This window comes from Capricornis sumatraensis, chromosome 9, assembly GCF_032405125.1.
Source record: "Capricornis sumatraensis isolate serow.1 chromosome 9, serow.2, whole genome shotgun sequence".
In the NCBI taxonomy this organism is placed as follows: Eukaryota; Metazoa; Chordata; class Mammalia; order Artiodactyla; family Bovidae; genus Capricornis; species Capricornis sumatraensis.
Window position 1 is genome coordinate 13,650,474 of NC_091077.1, and position 21,890 is coordinate 13,672,363.

Consider the following 21,890-nt stretch of genomic DNA (forward strand, 5'->3'; position numbering starts at 1 on the left):
GTATGACAGGCTTCCCTGGTGGCTCAGCAATAAAGAATCCACCTGCTAATGCAGAAGATGAGGGTTGGATCCTTGGCTGGGACCCCAACTCTGAAAAAACAACAACAACAAAAACCCTTCGTGGTAGAAGTCTCATGGTTTTCAGAATTGATTTCCAGACTTACAACTCCAGACTCCTAACTCCCAGACTGCCTGCCAACTCAATTTTACTACCAGGATAATGTGCACAAATGTAGTGCTTCTCAGAAGGTAAAGAATCTGCCTACAATGCAGAAGACCTGGGTTCCATCCCTGGGTGGGGAAGATACCCTGGAGAAGGAAATGGCAACCCACTCCAACATTCTTGCCTGGGAAAATCCCATGGATGGAGGAACCTGGCTGGCTACAGTCCATGGGGTCACAAAGAGTTGGACACCACTGAGCAACTAATACTTACTCAGTGTAGAAAGATGGAAGCACTGAGATAATCGGATTCAGACAGACCAGGATTCAAATTCTGGTTCCATTACTTAGTGACTACTAACCTCTCTTGTTTGGCTCAGTGGTGAAGAATCCACCTGCCAGTTAAGGAGACATGGGTTCAAAGCCTGGGTTGGGAAGATCCCTGGAGAAGGAAATGGCAACCCACTCCAGGATGCTTGCCTGGGAATCCCATAGGGTTGCAAGGAGTCAAATGTGACTGAGCCTCTAATGCTAATCCCCGCCCCCAGCCTTTCTAAACTTCATTTTCTGTATCTTTAGCCTTGATAATACCCACCTGGATTTTCTTAGAAGATGAAGTGATGTAGCCCATGGAAGGTGATTGAGACAGTGCCCCACAGCATAGTATGACCTCAGCCAACATTTGGCAGCATCATCTCAGGTTTAAGGAAGGGCTGTGAAAAGAGAAATACCTGGGTGTGATTCATGGGCTCACCGCTTACTAGCTAGGTGATCTTTATTTATTTTTATTTTTAATAATTGGAGCATAATCGCTCTACGAAGTTGTGCTAGTTTCTGCTGCACAACCATGTAAATCACCTATAAGTATACATATATCCCCTCCCTCTTGAGTCTCCCTCCTACCCCCATCCGAACCACCCCTCTAGGTCTTCACAGAGCACTAAACTGAGCTCCCTGTTCTATACAGCAGCTTCCCACGTAGCTAGGCGATCTTCAGTGAGTTACCTAACCACTAAAATCTCACTTTCTTGGTCAAAAGGGGATGAGAATAGTGGTGTATAGATAATAGGCTTGCTTTGAGGATTAAATGAGCTGTTGGTGTAAAATTTTCTACACAGTATCTGACAGAGAATAATATAATTATAAAAGCAGTGGTTTTCCTTTCTCTTTCTTCCTGGCGGACCAAGTTTATCATGTAAATAACAAAGTCTGTTTCTTTTCTGGTGACCTTATTTCCATGAATAAAATCATCATCACTTCAGACACCTGTGATTGAAACTTTGACATTTCCTCCCCTGTTACTTCCACTGCCAAAGCCAACCTGCCGATGAGTTGCTACGTGTTCTACAAGCTGAGCTGTCTATTCTTACTGTTATTTTCCATCTACCTCCTCCCACCACTGACTTGCATCAAGGCTCTTCTTAGTTCTGGTTGTCGAGTATTAGTCTTGAATTAGTCCTCATGCATCCTTTCTGTCTCCTCCAAACCATCATGAAATCACTGATGGAACAGTCTTCCTGATAAGTCAGAAAGAAAGAAACAAATATCATATATTAACGCATACATGTTGAATCTGGAAAAATGGTTTACAGATGAATCTATTTGCAAAGCAGAAATAGAGACACAGGTATAGAGAGCAAATAAATAGATACCAAGGGGAAAAAGGGGAGGGTGTGATGAATTGGGAGACAAGGATTGAGATCCATAAGCTACTACGTATAACATAGATAACTAACGAGAACCTACTGTACGGCACAGGGCACTCTACTCAATGCTCTGTGGTGACAAAGAGGGGATATATGTACACACAAAGCTGAATCATTTTGCTGTGCAGCAGAAACTAGCACACCGCTGTAAAGCAACTAAACTCCAATGATAAAAAAGAATAATTCTGATCATATCACTTTTATTCACTTATTTATGCACTCACTGTCTTTTTTTCCCCCATAAACAATTATTGGACAGGATTATTATGAGGACTGAGTGTGTTAATAAAGTATTTACTCAGGGAAAAAAAAAAAACAATTATTGGTGGCTGCATTAAGCCAGGATTTGGGGTGAGCAGTGCAGACAAAGACACGAATAGACACAAACCCTGTCCTCCAGACACGCTAAAGCAGGAGCTGTGTGCCTTTGTTCATTTTTTTAAAATTTATTTTTAATTGGAGGATAATTGATTTACAATGTTGTGTTGGTTTCTGCCATATGACAACCTGAATCAGCCGTTAAGTATGCATATTTTCCTTTCCTCTTGACATCCCTTCCACTCCCCGCACCGTCCCAGCCCTGTATGGTAATGTATCTGTTTCAACACTATGCTCTCAATTTGTCCCACCCTCTCCTTCCCCCGCTGTGTCCGCAACTCTGTTCTCTATGCCTGTGTCTCTATTCCTACTCTGTAGATTTCTTTGTTCGTTTTTGTAGCCAACATCTTAACTGGATATAAAAGACATATAACCCATTTTTAATAAATGCATAAATAAATAATGATCCTCTTTTTTTTATTGTCTCCTACAATCCCAGGCACCGTTCTACATTCTTTGTCAATTAGCCACTCGGAACAACCCAATGTTGGTGGGTCTGTTTCACACATAAGGAAATGGAGATGCAGGGAGATTAATAAAATCAAGTGGAGTTCCACAGAAAGTGGGTGGCAGAACTAAGCCATGCAGTCTGAATATGGAGCCTGTACTCTTTTAAAACATTTATTTATTTGGCTGCCTCAAGCCTTAATTGCAGTACTTGGAATTTTTGCTGCATCATATGGGATCTTTTGCTGTGGTGTGTGGACTCTCTAGTTGCCTCTCAGACTTAGCTGCTCCAAGGCATGTGGGATCTTACTGACCAGGAATCAAGGGATCAACCAGGGATCAAACCCAAGCTTCCTGCATTGCAAGGCAGATTCATTGTCACTGGACCATCAGGAAAGTCTCTAGAGCCTGTATTCTTAATCCTTTTAATTTAAAAAATCAAGAGTGAATTAATGAATTTACAGTTGAATGAAGGAAACAGACTCAAGAGGCATTTATCAACTTATGCTAAAATGGGCATAACAGCAAATTATCCTGAGAATTGCAAGACTATTTAGTATATGTAATGCCAAGGGTTTCAGAGACTCAGTGATGGAAAGAACTCAAACCTTTACTTACAAAAGTTTGGTGGGAACTCCTTTGTTCTTTGAAATACTCAAGCAAGCTTTGGAAATATTTGGTGTAGGTACTAAGAACTGTGTTGAAAATCATGGGCTTTGGAAAGGGTTTGGTGGCATCACCTTTGGACTAAGTTGAACTAGGTAGCCAAGTGTGGTTATTGGATTCTTGGCTGGAAACTGTTGAATTGAGCCAAGCAGACTCTCCCAGTTCTCTGAAAACATAGCAGCTCTAATACCCACTGTCATTCTCTCCAAGTTCTCTCTCTCTGTCTCCTCCTCCTCCTTCCCTCTTTTCTTGTCCCCAGATCCACTTACAGGGCTATCTTTCCTCTTCTTGACATTATCACAGGGGCATGAGGCAAACATGGTTCCATTCCCTCCCTGCTGATGGACAGTAAAGATGCTGGCTCTGCTTCTAGGAAAGGACAAGAATGATGAAGTTAGATCAGAACAGAAAGATGCTCATAAAGGCAAAGATATACAGCCTCCTGGCCCAAAGAAGGAAAGCTAGGGTGGAGGATAAATTGTAGGAACGGAGGGAATATTTATGATTTCTGGGCCAATAAGAAGTCAATTCCCAAGGCTCCTTGTTAGATAAATTGTTCAATTTCACCTCTGTTCCCTGAATAGTTTGACTTCCTTGGGGGTGCTGGAACATGGCAGTAAGAAGGTTGTATTGAGTATATTAGGTCTTCAGGAGGCAACTTGGAGCAAGTTGAGTTTCCCAACTTGCTCTGCACCCTGTCCTCTGGGAACAAACTTTCCTAGTCTCCCAGGCTCTGTCTCCCCAAGGCCCAGGGCTTCTCATAGAGGAAGTTTCCATTTTTCTTTGAAGTCAGTCTTCCTTTCCTCATCACTCTAAGAATCAAAAACAAGGCTTTCCTGGTGGCTCAGTGGTAAAGAATCCACCTGCCAATGCAGGAGACACCAGTCTTCCTGGTCTGGAAAGATCCCACACACCACGGAGCGACTAAGCCTGTGAACCACAACTATTGAGGTTGTGCTGTAGAGCCCAGGAGCCACAACTATGAAGCCTGCATGGCCTAGAGCTTGTGCTCTACAATTAGAGAAGCTACAGCAATGAGAAGCCTGCACGCCGCAGCTAGAGAGTAGCCCCTGCTTGCCACAACTAGACAAAAGCCCGCACAGCAATGAAGACTCAGCACAGCCAAAAATAAAAATAACTCACTAAATAAAGGGGTTTCCCTGGTAGCTCAGTCAGTAAAGAATCTGCCTGCAATGCAGGATACCTGGGGTCGATGCCTGGGTCAGGAAGATCCCCTGGAGAAGGAAATGACAACGCACTCCAGTATTCCTGCCTGGGGAGTCCCATGGACAGAGGAGCCTGGCAGGCTACAGTTCATGAGGTTGCAATGAGTTGGACACTACTGAGTGACTAAACCTAAATAAAAATTTTTAAAAATCTTTATTTAAAACAAGCAAGCAAAAAGTCTCTCTACATCCACGCAGTGATGTAATACACAGATACAAGGCTGCTTCCAACACCACTTAACCTCAAGAGGGAAACTCTGTAGAGACAGCATTTCTCCCTTCCAGTTGTGCCAATGGAGGAAGCAGAATTTAACTTGACGGGCATACATAGAAAGGGGTTGGCTGAATGGGTCTACAGAAAGATCTTCGATCTGAATATTGGTCCCAAGATAGTATCAGTGGGTGTTTCTCCGTTTGCATTTTTAGGAATTCAGATTCATGAAATCTTTGTCAGATTTTTGGGTCTTGTGTCCACTTAATAAATATCCATAAAACTGACTGGTACATTAACTGCCAGTTTTAAAAAGCCTTTTGTTATAGAAATAACCAATTGCAGACAAAAGTAGATTCAGTTCAGTTCAGTCTCTCAGTCATGTCCGACTCTTCGCAACCATAGCACTAAAAGATGATGCTGTGAAAATGCTGCACTCAATATGCCAGCAAATATGGAAACCTCAGCAGTGGCCACAGGACTGGAAAAGGTCAGTTTTCATTCCAATCCCAAAGAAAGGCAATGCCAAAGAATGCCCAAAGTACCGCACAATTGCACTCATCTCACATGCTGGTAAAGTAACGCTCAAAATTCTCCAAGGCAGGCTTCAGCCGTACATGAACCATGAACTTCCAGATGTTGAAGCTGGTTTTTGAAAAGGCAGAGGAACCAGAGATCAAATTGCCAACATCGACTGGGTCATGAAAAAAGCAAGAGAGTTCCAGGAAAACATCTATTTCTGCTTTATTGACTATTCTAATGCCTTTGACTGTGTGGATCACAATAAACTGTGGAAAATTCTGAAAGAGATGGGAATACCAGGCCACCTATCCTGCCTCTTGAGAAACCTGTATACAGGTCAGGAAGCAACAGTTAGAACTGGCCATGGAACAACAGACTGGTTCCAAATAGGAAAAGGAGCATGTCAAGGCTGTATATTGTCACCCTGCTTATTTAACTTATATGCAGAGTACATCATGAGAAATGCTGGGCTGGATGAAGCACAAGCTGGAATCAAGATTGCCAGGAGAAATATCAATAACCTCAGATATGCAGATGACACCACCCTGATGGCAGAAAGTGAAGACGAACTAAAGAGCTTCTTGATGAAAGTGAAAGAGGAGAGTGAAAAAGTTGTCTTAAGCTCAACATTCAGAAAATTAAGATTATGGCATCTGATCCCATCACTTCATGGCAGGTAGATGGGGAGACAGTGGAAACAGTGACTGACTATTTTTTTGGGCTCCAAAATCACTGCAGATGGTGATTGCAGCCATGAAATTAAAAGACGCTTACTCCTTGGAAGGAAAGTTATAACCAACCTAGACAGCATTTTAAAAAGCAGAGACATTATTTTGTCAACAAAGGTCTGTCTAGTCAAGGCTATGGTTTTTCCAGAGTCATGTATGGATGTGAGAGTTGGACTATAAAGAAAGCTGAGTGCAGAAGAATTGATGCTTTTGAACTGTAGTGTTGGAGAAGACTCTTGAGAGTTCCTTGGACTGCAAGGAGATCCAACCAGTCCATCCTAAAGGAGATCAGTCCTGGGTGTTCATTGGAAGGACTGATGTTGAAGCTGAAACTCCGATACTGGCCACCTGATTCGAAGAGCTGACTCATTTGAAAAGACCCTAATCCTGGGAAAGATTGAAGGCAGGAAGAGAAGGGGATGACAGAGGATGAGATGGTTGGATGGCATCACTGACTCAATGGACATGAATTTGGGTAAAGGAACTGGTGATGGACAAGGAGGCCTGGTGTGCTGCGGTTCATGGGGTCACCAAGAATCGGACACGACTGAGCGACTGAACTGAACTAAAGGTTGAGTCATAAGATATTGTCAATACTCTGATTTTTGACTAAGAAAACTCAGTTTTTAACATGAGGACTTGGCTTTGTGGAATGAAACCCATGTATTCATCACACAGGTTCAGTGATTACCAATTAGAATCTTGTTTCATCTGTATTCTATCTACTTTGACCTCTTCTCCAGGATTATTTCAGAGCAGATTTTATATATCACATGATTTCAGTAGAACTCTAAAAAGACAAGTTATTTTTAAAAGCATAATCACAATCCGATTAGTGTACTTTAAAGTATTAATAATTATCAAATTATAATTTTATTAAAATATTAAATATCCAAGTAATACTCAAATTAACCCAATTGCCTCATGATTTTTTAAATAATTTTTTCACATTAGAATCCAAATAATATCCCTATATTCTAATTGGTTGATAGCTGTCTAAAGTCCTTTCTACTCTATAGGATTTTTTTTTTGTTGTTTCCCCTCTTGTATGTGATTCTTGGAATTTATTTGATGAAGAAATGGTCTGATTTTGCTGATTGCATTTGTGTGCTATTGTTTCAAATATGCTTCTTGTAAGTTATAATTATAAATTGATGTGTAGATCTAGATACTTGGTCAGGTCCTGGGTTAATTTTTGGGGAAAGGATACTTTACAGTGATGTTGTGGAGTCTCCTGAGAAGGCACATACTTTTTTTTTTCATCTATATTGACACATAATTGACTAATAAAATTGTAATATGTTTAAGTACACAAAGTGAGACTTCTTCAGTGGTCCAGTAGTTAAGACAGCGTGCTTCCAATGAAGGGGGCATGGGTTCAATTCCTGCTTGGGGAATAAGATCCCATATGTCGTGCAGTGTGGCCAAAAATAAATAAAAAAGTAAAATAAGAATGAAAAGTTTGAATTAAAAAAAAATACAGGAAGCAATAATTTGATATACATATACGCTGTGAAGGGCTTTCCTAGTAGCTCAGCTGGTAAAGAATCCACCTGCAATGCAGGAGACCTGGGTTCCATCTGATCCCCTGGAGGAGGGCATGGTAACCCACTCCAGTATTCTTGCCTGGAGAATCCCTGTGGACAGAGGAGCCTGGCGGGCTACAGTCCCTGGGGTCGCAAAGAGTCTGTCATGACTGAAGACTAAGCACAGCATAGCACTGCACATTGTGAAAGGATTTCCACTATCAAGTTAACTAACATATCCATCACCTCACATATCCCCCCACCCTTTTTTTAGATTCTAAATGTAAATTATGCCATGAAGTAGTTTTTTTTTTTTTTTCTTCTCATTTCATTTAGCATAATGCCTTCCAGGTGCATTTTTTGGGTCACAAGTGGAAGGATTTCCTTCTTTTACAAGGCTAAATAATATTCTATTAGACATATATACACCACATTTTCTTTATCCTTTCATTTGTCTATGGGCACTGTTTTCATACCTTGACTATTGCAAATAGTGCTGCAATGAACATGAAAATACTGAAATTTCCTTGAGATGGTTTCATTTCCTTTGGATGCATTCTCAGAAGTGGAATTTATGTATTATATGTTAGGTCTACTTTTCTTCCTGAATTAGGGTGTGTGCTGGGCTTCCCTTGTAGTTCAGTTGGTAAAGAATCTGCCTGCAAGGCAGGAGACCTGGGTTTGATTCCTGGGTTGGGAAGATCCCCTGGAGAAGGAAATGGCAACCCACTCCAGTAGACTTGTCTGGAGAATCCCATGGACCGAGGAGCCTGGCGGGCTACGGTCTATGGGGTCGTAAGAGTCAGACATGACTCAGTGACTAAACACACCAGGGTGTGTGTTACATCCAATGATTGACATCATCTTTATACAAGGAAGCAGGGGGAGGTTTGAGGCACACAGACACAGAGAAGGGTCATGTGAAGATAAACAGATTTAGGGTTTATATAGCTCCAAACAGGAATGTCCAGGGTTTCCTGCTGCACTACTATTTTTCATAGCACTGGAATTTTACATTTCTGCCAATAAAAGTTATTTTTTTCTCTTTGTGTGTTCTGTTTGGTTGTTTTTGTCTGTTTGTTTTTATAACAGCATTCCTAATGGGTGTGAAATTTCACTGGGGTTGATTTGCATTTCATGTGGAATGCCTTTTCATGTGCTTACTGGTTATTTGTACATTCTCTTTGGAGAAATGTCTATTTAAGTCCTTGCCCCATCTTTAATTGGGTTGTTTCGCTTGTTATTGTTGTTGACATGTAGGAACTCTTTCTGTTCTAGATATTAATTCCGTAGTAGATCTACGGTTTACAAATGTCTTCTCCCATTCCACGAGCTGTCTTTTTATTCTGTTCGTAGGGCCCTTTGTCATTCAGAAGCTTTAAATTTTGTTAAAAATTCTTATTGGAGTATAGTTGATTTACAATATCATGTAAGTTTCAGGTATACAGCAAAGTGAATCTTATATGTATGCATATATCCACTCCTTTTTTCATTCTTTTGCCATGAAGGTCCTTACAGAGTAGAATTCCCTGTGTAATAGGTCCTTATTAGCCATCTATTTTATATATAGCAGTGTATATATATCAACCCAAATCTTCCAGTTTATTCCCTGCCACTTATGCCCTGGTAACCATAAGTTTGTTTTCTATATCTGTAACTTTATTTCTGTTTTGTAAGTTCATTTGCACCTTTTTTTTTTCAAGATTCCACATATAAGCCATATCATATGATATTTGTCTTTCTTTGTCTGACTTGCTTCACTAGGTACTGCAATCTCTGCATCCATCCATGTTGCCACAAATGGCATTATTCCATTCTTCTTTATGACTGAGTAAAATTCCATTGTATATCATCGTATATATACCACAACTTCTTTAGTCTTCTGTTGAAAGACATTTAGGTTGACACCAGGGTCAATCTATTGTTAGAATATAGAAATGGAACTGATTTTTGTATACTGCTCTTATATCCTTCATGAACTGTATAGCTTTGCTGAATTTGTAAGTTTTAATAGGTTTTTTTGTGTGGCATCTTCAGGGTTTTTCACCTATAATATTATGTCATCTGTGAACAAACATCATTTTACTTTTTCTTTCCAAATTTGGATGCCTTTCATTTCTTTTTCTTGTCTAATTGCTCTTTGTAAGAGTTCTAGTACTATATTGAAAGAAGTAGTAAAATCAGACACTTTTGTTTTTTCTTTCTTTAAAATTTATTTATTATTATTTTTTTAAATTTTTACTTTATTTTACTTTACAATACTGTATTGGTTTTACCATACATTGACATGAATCCACCATGGGTGTACATGAGTTCCCAATCATGAACCCCCCTCCCACCCCCCACCACATATCATCTCTCTGGATCATCCCCGTGCACCAGCCCCAAGCATCCTGTATCCTGTATCGAACATAGACTGGCGATTCTTTTCTTACATGATAGTATACATGTTTCAATGCCATTCTCCCAAATTATCCCACCCTCTCCCTCTCCCTCAGAGTCCAAAAGTCCGTTCTACACATCTGTGTCTCTTTTGCTGTCTCGCATACAGGGTCATCATTACCATCTTTCTAAATTCCATATATATGTGTTAGTATACTGTATTGGTGTTTTACTTTCTGGCTTACTTCACTCTGTATAATCGGCTCCAGTTTCATCCATCTCATTAGAACTGATTCAAATGTATTCTTTTTAACGGCTGAGTAATACTCCATTGTGTATATGTACCACAGCTTTCTTATTCATTCATCTGCTGATGGACATCTAGGTTGTTTCCATGTCCTGGCTATTATAAACAGTGCTGCAATGAACTTTGGGGTACATGTGTCTCTTTCAATTCTGGTTTCCTCAGTGTGTATGCCCAGCAGTGGGATTCTTAGCTTTTGGTCTTTCATCATTGGGTATGGCAGGATTGATGCTGAAGCTGAAGGTCCAATACTTTAGCCACCTGATGTGAAGACCCAACTCATTGGAAAAGATCCTGATACTGAGAAAGACTGAGGGCAGGAGGAGATGGGGGCAACAGAAAGTGAGATGGTTGGATGGCATCACTGTCTCAATGGACAAGAGTTTGAACAAACTTAGGGAGATAGTGAAGGACAGGGAAGCCTGGAATGCTGCAGTCTATGGGGTCCAAAGAGTTGGACATGACTCAGTGACTGAGCAACATTAAGGATGGGGTGGTGGTGGGGGGGTCAGGATGGGGGACACATGTACACCCATGGCTGATTCATGTGAATGTATGGCAAAAACCACTACAATATTGTAAAGTAATTAGCCTCCAATGAAAATAAATGAATTAATTTACAAAAAAAAAAGAAAAAAGAACAATAACCCCACTCATGACACCTTGATTGCCATCTGTAAGAGAGCTTAAAGCAAAGTCATACTTGAATACTTGGTCCACTGAAATTATGAAACAATAAATGTGTATTATTTTAGCTGAACTACATGGTATACTTAAAGCACTTGCAGAATTTATCCAAGATTGAGAAAGGAAAGAAAAACTTAAATTAGAAGCACATAGAGGGACTTCCCTGGTGGCCCAGTGGTTAAGAATCTGCCTTCCAATGCAGGGTATATGGGTTTGATCCCTTGTCCAGGAGCTAAGATCCCACATGCCTTGCAGCCAAAAAATAAAAATGTGCAGAAGCAATACTGAAACAAATTCAATAAAGACTTCAAAAATGGTCCACATCAAGAAAACATCTAAAAAAGAAAAGAAAAAAAAAAAAAAGACATGGACAACTCCTAATCCAAACTTGTTTCTGACTGCATATTTAGCTTCCTTCATCTAGCACACTGTCCTTGCATTATGGCTTTCATGTCCTTCTCACTATCAGTATTTGGTTAATTAATTTATTTTTTTAAATTGTTATTTCCCCTGCTGCTGCTACTGCTGCTGCTGCTGCTGTGTGTGTGCTCAGTCAAGTCTGACTTTTTGTGACCCATGTACTATAGCCCACCAGGCTCCTCTGACCATCGAATTTTGCAGGTAAGAATACTGGTGTGGGTTGCCATTTCCTACTCCAGGGGATCTTTCTGTCTCAGGGATCGAATCCAAGCCTCTCTTCTCCTGCATTGGCAGGCAGATTCTTTACCACTAGTGCCACCTGTGAAGCTTGTTTGGGCTAGTAATTGCTGTTTTGTTTAATTTTATTTTTTTAAAAGAACGTCAGTAAACTGTGTTTTGTTTTTAATGTTCAGAGCCTGGAATTTTATCCAGTGTATACATTCATGATAATTGAAGGGAAGAGTACCATTTTAAAATTTCTGGCCTCTAAAAGTCATTGCCCTACAATTAGGAGAAAAGAGTTGATAAACTCTCATGCTATCTTTTTGTAGACATAGGGAAAATCCTTTAATTTCTCTTGTTTAATGCTTTGTGCCCACTGCTAAGAAAAATAGTCATCACGGAATAGATATTTGGTAAATGTTTGTTGAATGAATGGATGAAGCATATATTGGGGTCAACAAATGATGGAAGTTGATATCAGAATGACGAACAAGACAAATCTCTCCCAGAGCTCTGATTTTTATTTATTAACATGAAACAAGCAGAAAATATTCTGGAAATCTTAGGTTTTTATTAGCTGATGGAACATCTCCTTCCATAGAGAAAAGGGTGGTTAAATCAATGCTTTACCTCAAGTTGTATCTATCTGTATCAGAGAGAGAAATGTTCGTAAAGATTCTATGAGTCCCCATATTGTAATCATTTTTCCCTTTTTTAAAAAAAAAATGTGGACCATTTTTTAATGTTTTTATTGAACTTGTTACAATATTGCTTCAGTTTTATGTTTTGGTTTTTTGGCCGTGAGGCATGTGGGATCTCAGTTCTCTGACCAGGGATTGAACCCACATTTCCTGTATTAGAAGGCGAAGTTCCAACCTCCTGAATGCTGGGGAAGTCCCTGTAATCACTTTCAAAGTCACTGGCAATTCAAACCCTCTCCCAGCCAACACCGTAGAATGGTAATTTCTATTCATGTGGCAAGAGAATGGAGGGGAGTTAGGAAGAAAGAGTATTGTGGTTCAACTTTTACCTGTGTTGTTTGTGTGTGTTTGTGTGTGTGTTATTCTAAAAGGACATGACCAGGGACTTCTCTGGTGGTCCAGTGGCAAAGACTCTATGCTCTCTATGAAGGGGGTCTAGGTTTGATCCCTGGTTGGGGAACTAGATCCCACATGCCCCAACCAAGACCCAGCATGGTCAAATAAATACATAAATATTAAAAATAATAATAATAAAAGGGCATGATCAGATCCATGAGTGCCCCATGGGCAAACTTTAGTGTTTTTAAATTTTGGATTTTATCCATTAGAATATTACCCACAAAGTGCATTTTCACTTTTCTCACATGTACCCTTACTAATAGAGTACTAAGATGGGACTGCAGCAGGTCTGTTGGTTCAACTGATACATTCTAATTTAATTTTCATGAAAGGAAAATACAGAGGCAAATGAGATGTAGGATTCTTTAAAGCCATTCTGCTAAGGATGACATCAGATTCTTAGCACCTTTTGAAAACTTCTGACCTCTGCAAAGTCACTGCCTGCTTTACTTTAGTTGTAACGCTCCATATACATAATAGGATTACTCTCTAATAAAGTGAGACTTACCGCTTTCATAGGAGCTTTAGAATGACTAGATGAGACACAGAAAAGAAACAAAGCATAGTGTTTGGCACAAGATAAACTCATAATGAGTAGCTTTCACTTCTGGTTTGGGCTTCTCTGGTAACTCGCTGGTAAAGAATCTGCCTGCAATGCAGGAGATCTGGGTTCAATCCCTGGGTTGGGAAGATCCCCTGGAGCTGTGCATGGCAACCCATTCCACTATTTTTGCCTGGAGAATCCCCTTGCCTGGACAGAGGAACCTGGTGGGTTACAGTCCATGGGGTTGCAAAGAGTCAGACGGGACTGAGCAACTAAGCACAGCACAGCACATTTCTGGTATAAGCAGTATTACCATTTAGATACATTCCACAGGCATATATGACAATTGAGGCATGCCAAAGCTTCCCTCTGGTTTAGAGATTTATGATTCAATTGACTGGTATTTTGCTCTTTGTCTATGAGATATACACCAAAAAGTAGTATTTCCTCATTTCCTTAGGGCATGGTCTGAATCTCTTTCTCCCTTGTGTCTTGCACAACTTTTATCCAGCACAAGCCTTCATGTTCCCAATGAAGACAGAATAGGAGTGGGAGGAAGGGGGCTGTACAATTCATTCCCATGCTCCCTGACTTTAGTCCTGGAAAGTCAAGTTAACTGGCTGGTTCTTTGGAGAAAGGCCACCCTCTTAGGTTGGCCCTAGAGCCCTCAGTACCTGGCACCTCCCACATTATTCAGCGTAACTGGACTTTTAACTTCACAAATGCATGCTTCACTCTTTCTCTTGCTTTCTTACCTTTCCACAGATTGTTTTGTCTTTCTGAGACGTTCTTTCTCCTCATTTTGCCTGATCAACATATTCTCATCCTTTGGGTTTTTGGATCGCCTCTCCTGGAAGACTTCTGCTAAATCTCCCTCAGACTCTGTTGTGTTCCTATTGGATTCTATCCTTCCTCTCATGTTTATATTCCATTCTACTACAACTAAGTGTACAATATCTTCTCCCACACTCAGCTGTAAACTCTAGACTTTTGGGATCTTATCTCTCCTGTTTATATTTCTACATCCAGCCCTGAATATGTACTTAATAAGTATTTGTTGAGTGTTCAATGGTTTCAAAACCAGGGTAAACCCAAGCTGGTGTGGCTAGGCTGATCTTCTGGGTGATAGCATGAAGTTTACCTAAAAAACATCCTTTTTGGTCTCAGTATTGGAGAAAATGGGCTTCCCTGGTGGCTCAGTGGTTAAGAATCTGCGTACAATGCAGGAGACGCAGGTTTGATCCCTGGGTGGGGAAGAGCTCCTGGAGAAGGATTTGGCAACCCACTCCAGTATTCTTGCCAGAAAAATCCCACAGAGGGAGGAGCCTGATGGGATACAGTCCATGGTGTCACAAAGAGTCAGATGCCACTGAGTGTGTGTGCGCGCGCGCGTGCGGCCGTGCGCACGCATGCGCACACGCGCGCGCGTGCACACACACACACACACACACATTTGAGAAAATAGTTATAGGACCCTCCTGATTATCCCTTTTAAACTTCTGCAATTCAAAATTCAGAATGGCTGCACTTTCAACTCTTGTAATTCCATACACTTGTCCAGGACCCTAGATTTTGAGGTCCTGCCTCTAGGAAGCTCCCAGATGACCTTGTGGTCATGAAGATGAGATGATTTTTTTTATCTCATGAGATTCCTTAGGGCCCCCTTCAGGTCTCTGTTCATCAAGCTGTAGATAAAGGGGTTCAGCAGTGTACATCACAGCAGAGGCTTTCTCCTTCATGGCTGTGTGGACAGATGAAGGACCTCAGTGGTGGTCATATAAAGGAGGGCAACCACAGAGAGCTGGGAGCTGCAGGTGGAAAAGGTTTTTCTCCTGCCTCCTGCAGAGGGCACCTTCACGATGGCCACAATGATTCGAACGTAGGCAGCCAGAATACAGATGAAAGGCATGGCTATGACCATCCCTGCCACAATGAGCACAAAGATCTTGTTCACAGAGGTGTCAGTGCACGAAAGTCTGAGGAGTGGGGTGAGGCACAGAAGTAGTGAGGCAACTCATTATTGCCACAAAAAACCAGACGGGCCATCAGGAGGATGTGGGTGAGGGAGATGAAGCCCGAAAACACCCACGGGCCTCCAACCAGCAGGCCACAGAGGCGTGGGCTCATGATAGAGGTATAGTGTAAGGGGTGACATATAGCCACGAACCTATCATAAGCCATCACGGCTATTAAGACACTGTCCATGATGCCAAAGAAAGGAAAGAAGTACATATGTGTCAGGCAGCAGGAGTAAGAGATGGAGTTGCTCTTGATTTGGATGCTCACCAGCATCTTGGGGACAGTGTCGGTGGCCAGGCAGAAATCAACCAAGGAAAGATTGGCCAAGAAGAAGTACACGGGGGTGTGGAGGTGGGAGTCGATGCTGATGGCCAGGATGATCAACAGGTTCCCCACTACTGTGACCACATACATGCAGAGAAACAGAGCAAAGAGGAGAGTCTCCTGTTCTGGCTTTTCTGAAAGTCCCAGGAGAATAAACTCAGAGGAGCTGGTTTGGTTGTCTGGTTCCATGGATATGATTCCTCTGGAAGTATTGAAAAGGGAAAGTTACATGAATGCTAGGACAATTCTTCTGGCAGATTAAATAATTTTATTCCCAGTTTCTTCAGTAAGCTCAGTTGCTCTGTCTGACTCTTTGAGACCCCAAGGACCGCAACACACCAGGCTTCCCTGTCTATCACCAACTCCCGGAGCTTACTCAAACTCATATCCATTGAGTCAGTGATGCCATTCAACCATCTCATCCTCTATTGTCCCCGTCTCCTCCCACCTTCAATCTTTTCCAGCATCAGGGTCTTTTCCAATGAGTTAGTTCTTCTAATCAAGTGGCAAAGTATTGGAGTTTCAGTTTCAGCATTAGTCCCTCCAATGAATAGTCAGGACTGATTTCCTTTAGATGGACTGGTTGGATCTTCTTGCAGTACAAGGGACTCTCAAGAGTCTTCTCCAACACCACAGTTCAAAAGCATCAGTTCTTTGATGTTCAGCTTTCTTTATAGGCTAACTCTCACACCCATACATGACTACTGGAAAAACGATAGCTTTGACTAGATGGACTTTTGTTGGCAAAGTAATGTCTCTGCTTTTTAATATGCTGTCTAGGTTGGTCATAGCACTTCTTTAGAGGAGCAAGCATCTTTTAATTTCATGGCTGCAGTCACCATCTGCAGTGATTTTGGAGCCCCCCAAAATAAAGTCTGACACTGTTTCCACTGGCTCCCTATCTATTTGCCATGAAGTGATGAGACCAGTTGCCATAATCTTAATTTTCTGAATGTTGAGTTTTAAGCCAATTTTTTCACTCTCTTCTTTCACTTTCATCAAGAAGCTCTTTAGTTCCTCTTTGCTTTCTGCCATAAGGGTGGTGTCATCTGCATATCTGAGGTTACTGATATTTCTCCCAGCAATCTTGATTCCAGCTTGTGCTTCATCCAGCCCAGCATTTTTCATGATGTACTCTGCTTATAAGTTAAATAAGCAGGGTGACAATATACAGCCTTGACGTACTCCTTTTCCTATTTGGAACCAGTCTGTTGTTCCATGTCCAGTTCTAACTGTTGCTCCCTGACCTGCCTACAGGTTTCTTTAGAGGCAGATCAGGTGGTCTGGTATCCCCATCTCTTTCAGAATTTTCCACAGTTTGTTGTGATCTGCACAGTCAAAGGCTTTGGCATAGTCAATAAAGCAGAAATAGATGTTTTTCTGGAACTCTCTTGCTATTTCGATGATCCAACAGATATTGGCAATTTGATCTCTGAATCCCCTGCCTTTTCTAAAACCAGCTTGAATATCTGGAAGTTCATGGTTCATGTACTGTTGAAGCCTGGCTTGGAGAATTTTGAGCATTCTTTTACTAGCGTGTGAGATGAGTGCAATTGTGCGGTAGTTTGAGCAGTCTTTAGTATTTCCTTTCTTTGTGATTGGAATGAAAACTGACCTATACTGTTTCCTTAATAGTGTATACACAAACAGAATCAATGTTAAATAGGCCATACATAAAATTCGCCCTTAGTGTTTGCATTTGTAGGGTACATTCACCATAGTACCACATGTACAGATAATATATATCTACCTGTACACAGAAACTACATTTTTGATCTTAAATGTAGTATTAGTTAGGAGAGTGGTAAAGCGGTGCCTTTAAATATAGATTTTTAAAAAAGAACTGTAATACAATAACAATAAAAAAATCTGTTGAGGTGTGTTGGGTACTTGAAATTAATGTGAGCCAAGAAAGGTGCAGGGAGAAGGTCAGTGTAAAGAATTATTCACAGCAAAAAGTTTTTCACTTCTGAGCCTTGCTGCTCAAGAATCTGAACTGCCCTGTGATCACATGGGAGTAAAAGAGTTTGACTAATGAGGAGCTTTGGATATTGAACCCCAAGAGACAGAGAGACTGCAAATAAATCTGCCTTTGACCACCCCACTCAAAAACCCTCCCAGGTCATGTGAAACACACCTGACACTGGTCACAGGGGCCATCACTTCTGCCCAGGAGCCCAGTGCTTCGCTGTCTTTCTGTGCTACTTGAATGAACCCAGAGCTTTCATTTTTCCTCCTTCACATCCAGGGAAGAACTGAATGTCATCACTTAGTGTTGGGACCATGCGCTTTTGAGTCCTCTGTTTCCTGTTCTGCAAATAGGGACAGGTGTTTGTTTAGCAGTCGATCTGGGGGCAGCTATGAGGTGAGTTCCTGCAGAAGATGAGCAGAGCTGGGTTACCTGGGAGGGGCTGCTAGTGGTCCATCAATCTCCCTGGTCTATTTCCTTGTACCTTTGCACTTATGCGTGACTGTCTCTCACTCTGCTGATTTACTCTGATCCCAAAGTCCAGGGACTTTTTCCATCCTCAAGATTAATCTGCTTGCTCAACCTGAAGAAGGTTCTAAACTTCTCTTACATGCCCTTTATTACTTTGTCAAGGGGCAGAGGGGTGCACCCAGCTTCTGCTTTCCTTCTCATTGCTGGCTTATGATACCACTTTATAGAAGAATAATTAGTATTGAAAATATTTCATGATGATGAATAATCTAACAAAGAAGAGGTGGACAATGAAGCAGATCCCAGTCTACTGGTTTCTCTTTAGTAATGTATGAAATATCTTAAAGTGCAGAGCACCATAGAATAAATAAGCATCTATCTGTGCTTCCAGAATTAGTAAAACTGTTTGTTTTGTCATCAGAGTTCTTTGATTTATTTATTTTATTTTGGGCTGTGCTGGGTCTTTGTTGCTTCATGGGCTTTTCTCTGGCTGTGGCAAGCAGGGGCTACTGTCTAGTTGTGGGGCTTGGACTTCTCATTGCAGTGGCTTCTCTTGTAGAGAATGGGCTTTAGGGTGCACAGACTTTAACAGCTCTGGTTCCTGGCTCTAGAGCACAGGCTAGATAGCTGTGGCACACGGGCTTAGTTCCTCCATGGCATGGAGGATCTTCCTGGACCAGTGATTGAACTCATGTCTCCTGCCCTCTGCATTGGCAGGAAGATTCTTTACCACTGAGCCACCAGGGAAGCCCCAGAGTTCTTTTATTAAATTAACAAAAATGTGAATAAATAGAATCTATCTTTTAAGTTCACTTTCATCCCTAGCTAATCTAAGCTAAGTCACTTCAGTCGTGTCCAACTCTGTGCGACCCCATAGACGGCAGCCCACCAGGCTCCCCCATCTCTGGGATTCTCCAGGCAAGAACACTAGAGTGGGTTGCCATTTCCTTCTCCCCAGAGGCATCTGGAATCTTGAATTTGGTTGTTCTCCATGTGTTATTTAAAGTTGTTTTACACATTACGTGTGTGTGTTTGGGTGTAAAAGGCAATAATGATAGTGCCCCACTATAGGAAAAGGGGTAAATAAATAGTGATGTAATAAGACATAGGAACTAGGCAAGATAGTTAATGAACCTGAAAAAGCTGTACCAAGACATTAAACATTATTTTAAAATGCAAAATTCCATGTACAATGTGTAAAGATGAAATGTGAAACAAGAATATAATTTATAAGCACTTAGTCATTGTATCAAAATCAGAGGAGAATAGTGAACACCAAGTTCATTATCATGGTTCCCTTTGGGAATGAAAAGTAATTGAGAATATGAAAAAAATATTAATTCTTTAGAATATCTACTGCAAATTATGGCAATATATTTTAATTTAGTGGTCCTTAGTGGGTGAACTTTGTTATCTGTACTTTTTTATGCTTGCAATGTTTCATAATAAGAATTGAACTTTTAATATTTTGTTATTTTAAAGCTTTTAAACTGTATTGTGATATAGATGTCTTTGGGGGCAAATTCTTTCTCTGAACTTTTTATCTGGGTTGATACATCGAAGTCTGATTTATTCACTTTAATTGTGACATGTTTTATCATGTGTCCATGAGAAAGGAGCATTAATCACTGATGTCATTTGAATTGTGCACTCCTCCTGTTTCTCTGGGATTTCCCTGGTGGCTCACATGGTAAAGGGTCTGCCTGCAATTTGGAGATGTGGGTTTGATCCCTTGGTCAAGAAGATTTCCTGGAGTAGGAAATGGCAACCTACTCCAGGATTCTTGCCTGGAGAATTCCTGTTTCTCTATCTAAGCAAGATTCCCAACAGGAGTTTCAGCATATCCATTTTTCCCTGAAAATTACAGTTATCATGCTAAAGATATTCTTCCTTTCTCCTTCCTTTGTCTTACTCTTTCAATTACTTTTCTTCTGTAATAAACTATGCCCAGCGGTGCCACTTGTGTCTATTGCAGAAACAAATCACAATAAGTAATATTAAGAGTGTCTTGTATATAAAACACTGTACTTGGGATTTTTGTCTGCTCAGCCTTCTTGCATTCCTGTAAGGTTTCATGATGGTTCTTATTGTCCAAATGGGATTGGGGCTTTTCCCACAGTTGAAAATATTTCCTCGTTTACAGAGCAAGTGCTGGAGACATAATTAAACTCAGGAGTGACTGAGTCAAAATCTTAAATGATGCTGTTACAGTTGCTAGCTTTTATAATTTCATGTTAAGAACACATATTTTGTCATTGTTGAAGCAGAGTTTGCCGAGGGCCAATCAGTTCCAAACATTGGTATCCTAATGAGCTATTTGAGGTTTTCCAGGTGGCTCAGTGATAAAGAATCTTCTTGCCAGTTCAGGAGACATGGGTTCAATTCCTGGGTCAGGAAAATTCCTTGTAGAAGGAAATGGCAACCTAATCCAGTATTCTTGCCTGGGAAATCCCATGGACAGAGGAACTGGGCAGGCCAGAATCACAGAGTTGGAAATGACTTAGCGACTAAAGACAACAATTAAACTCAGAGTGAGTTTAGTTACAACAACAATGGAGCTATTCCTGTCATAAAGTTTTTCTAAAATGTTGGTTCACCAGAATATTTGGCATAATCATTGATGCACCCAGGACACAGTCAAATACCTCTTGCATGTTTCAGGTGAACCAATGGTTATATTCTTAGGAACTCACCATAACACAGAAAATTGGAATGCTCTTGAGTTGATCCTGATACATAAAGGATTCTTTTGGGAGCAAGTGGGCAAGGCTTCCTAACCTAGATAGACATAGATGGGGCACTTACAGTCATAGAAGAAGGGTGTTCTGAAGTGCCATACTAATTTTCCACATTTCTTTTCCTAATATTGCCAGTTTTTATACAACAGAGACAGATGTGCCCCCAACGAAAGCAATATGGAATCAATCATATTGCTGAGTTTAATTATTTCTCTGTGTGTGTGTGTGTGTGTGTGTGTGTGCTCAGTCATGTCTGACTTTTAGCGACCATGTGGGCTTTAACCGGCCAGGCTCCTCTGTCCATGGAATGTTCCAGGCAAGAATAATGGAGTAGCCTGCCGTTTCCTACTCCAGGGGATCTTCCCCATCCAGGGATCAAACCCAGTTCTCCCACATTGCAGGCAGATTCTTTACTGTCTGAGCCACCAAGAAGCCCAATTATTTCCATGAAAGTGAAAGTGTTGGTCACTCTGTAGTGTCTGACTCTTTTCAACCCATCTGAACGACCAAGGAAGCCCCATAGTCTACCATAAAAAGAAGGAAATGAACGAAGGGACAGATCTCACTGGCTGGGCTACATTGGAAGGAAAAACAAAAAAAGAAAGGAAAAGGAGATTTACAAGTAATTGTCCATTAATGGAGATAATGGACATCTCTTAAACTTGTTAATTTAAGATCTCCAGGGGATCTTCCTGACCCAGGGATTGAACCAGGGTCTCCTGCATTGCAGGCAAATTCTTTACCATCTGAGCAGCTATATGCATACATAAATCCCCTCCTTCCTGACCATCCTTCCCTCTTGACCCTCTCTCCCACCACACCCATCCTATACCAGCCTCTAGGTTATTACGGAGCACCGAGCTGAGCTCCCCGTGCTACACAGCAGGCTCCCGCTAGCCCGTTATCTTACACATTGTAGTGTATGCATGTCAGCGCTACTCTCCCAATTCTTCCCGCTTCCCCTTCCCCTACTGTGTCAACACGTCCTTTCTCTACCTCTTCGTTTCTATTCCTGTCCTTCAAATAGGTTCGTGAATACCATTTTTCTAGACTCCATACATGTACATTAATATACAACATTTGTTTTTCTCTTTCTGACTTAACTTCACTCTGTATAACAAGGTCTAGGTTCATCCAC

At 41.1% G+C, this 21,890-nt stretch overlaps 1 protein-coding gene and 1 pseudogene across 1 annotated transcript in view; both read right to left on the minus strand.

Annotated features, from left to right (window-relative positions):
• LOC138085677 (zinc finger protein 160-like) overlaps positions 1–21,890 on the minus strand; it is a 406,927-nt gene that overhangs the window by 257,387 nt on the left and 127,650 nt on the right. The window lies entirely within an intron of this gene.
• On the minus strand, positions 14,868–15,763 carry LOC138085506 (olfactory receptor 1M1-like; annotated as a pseudogene).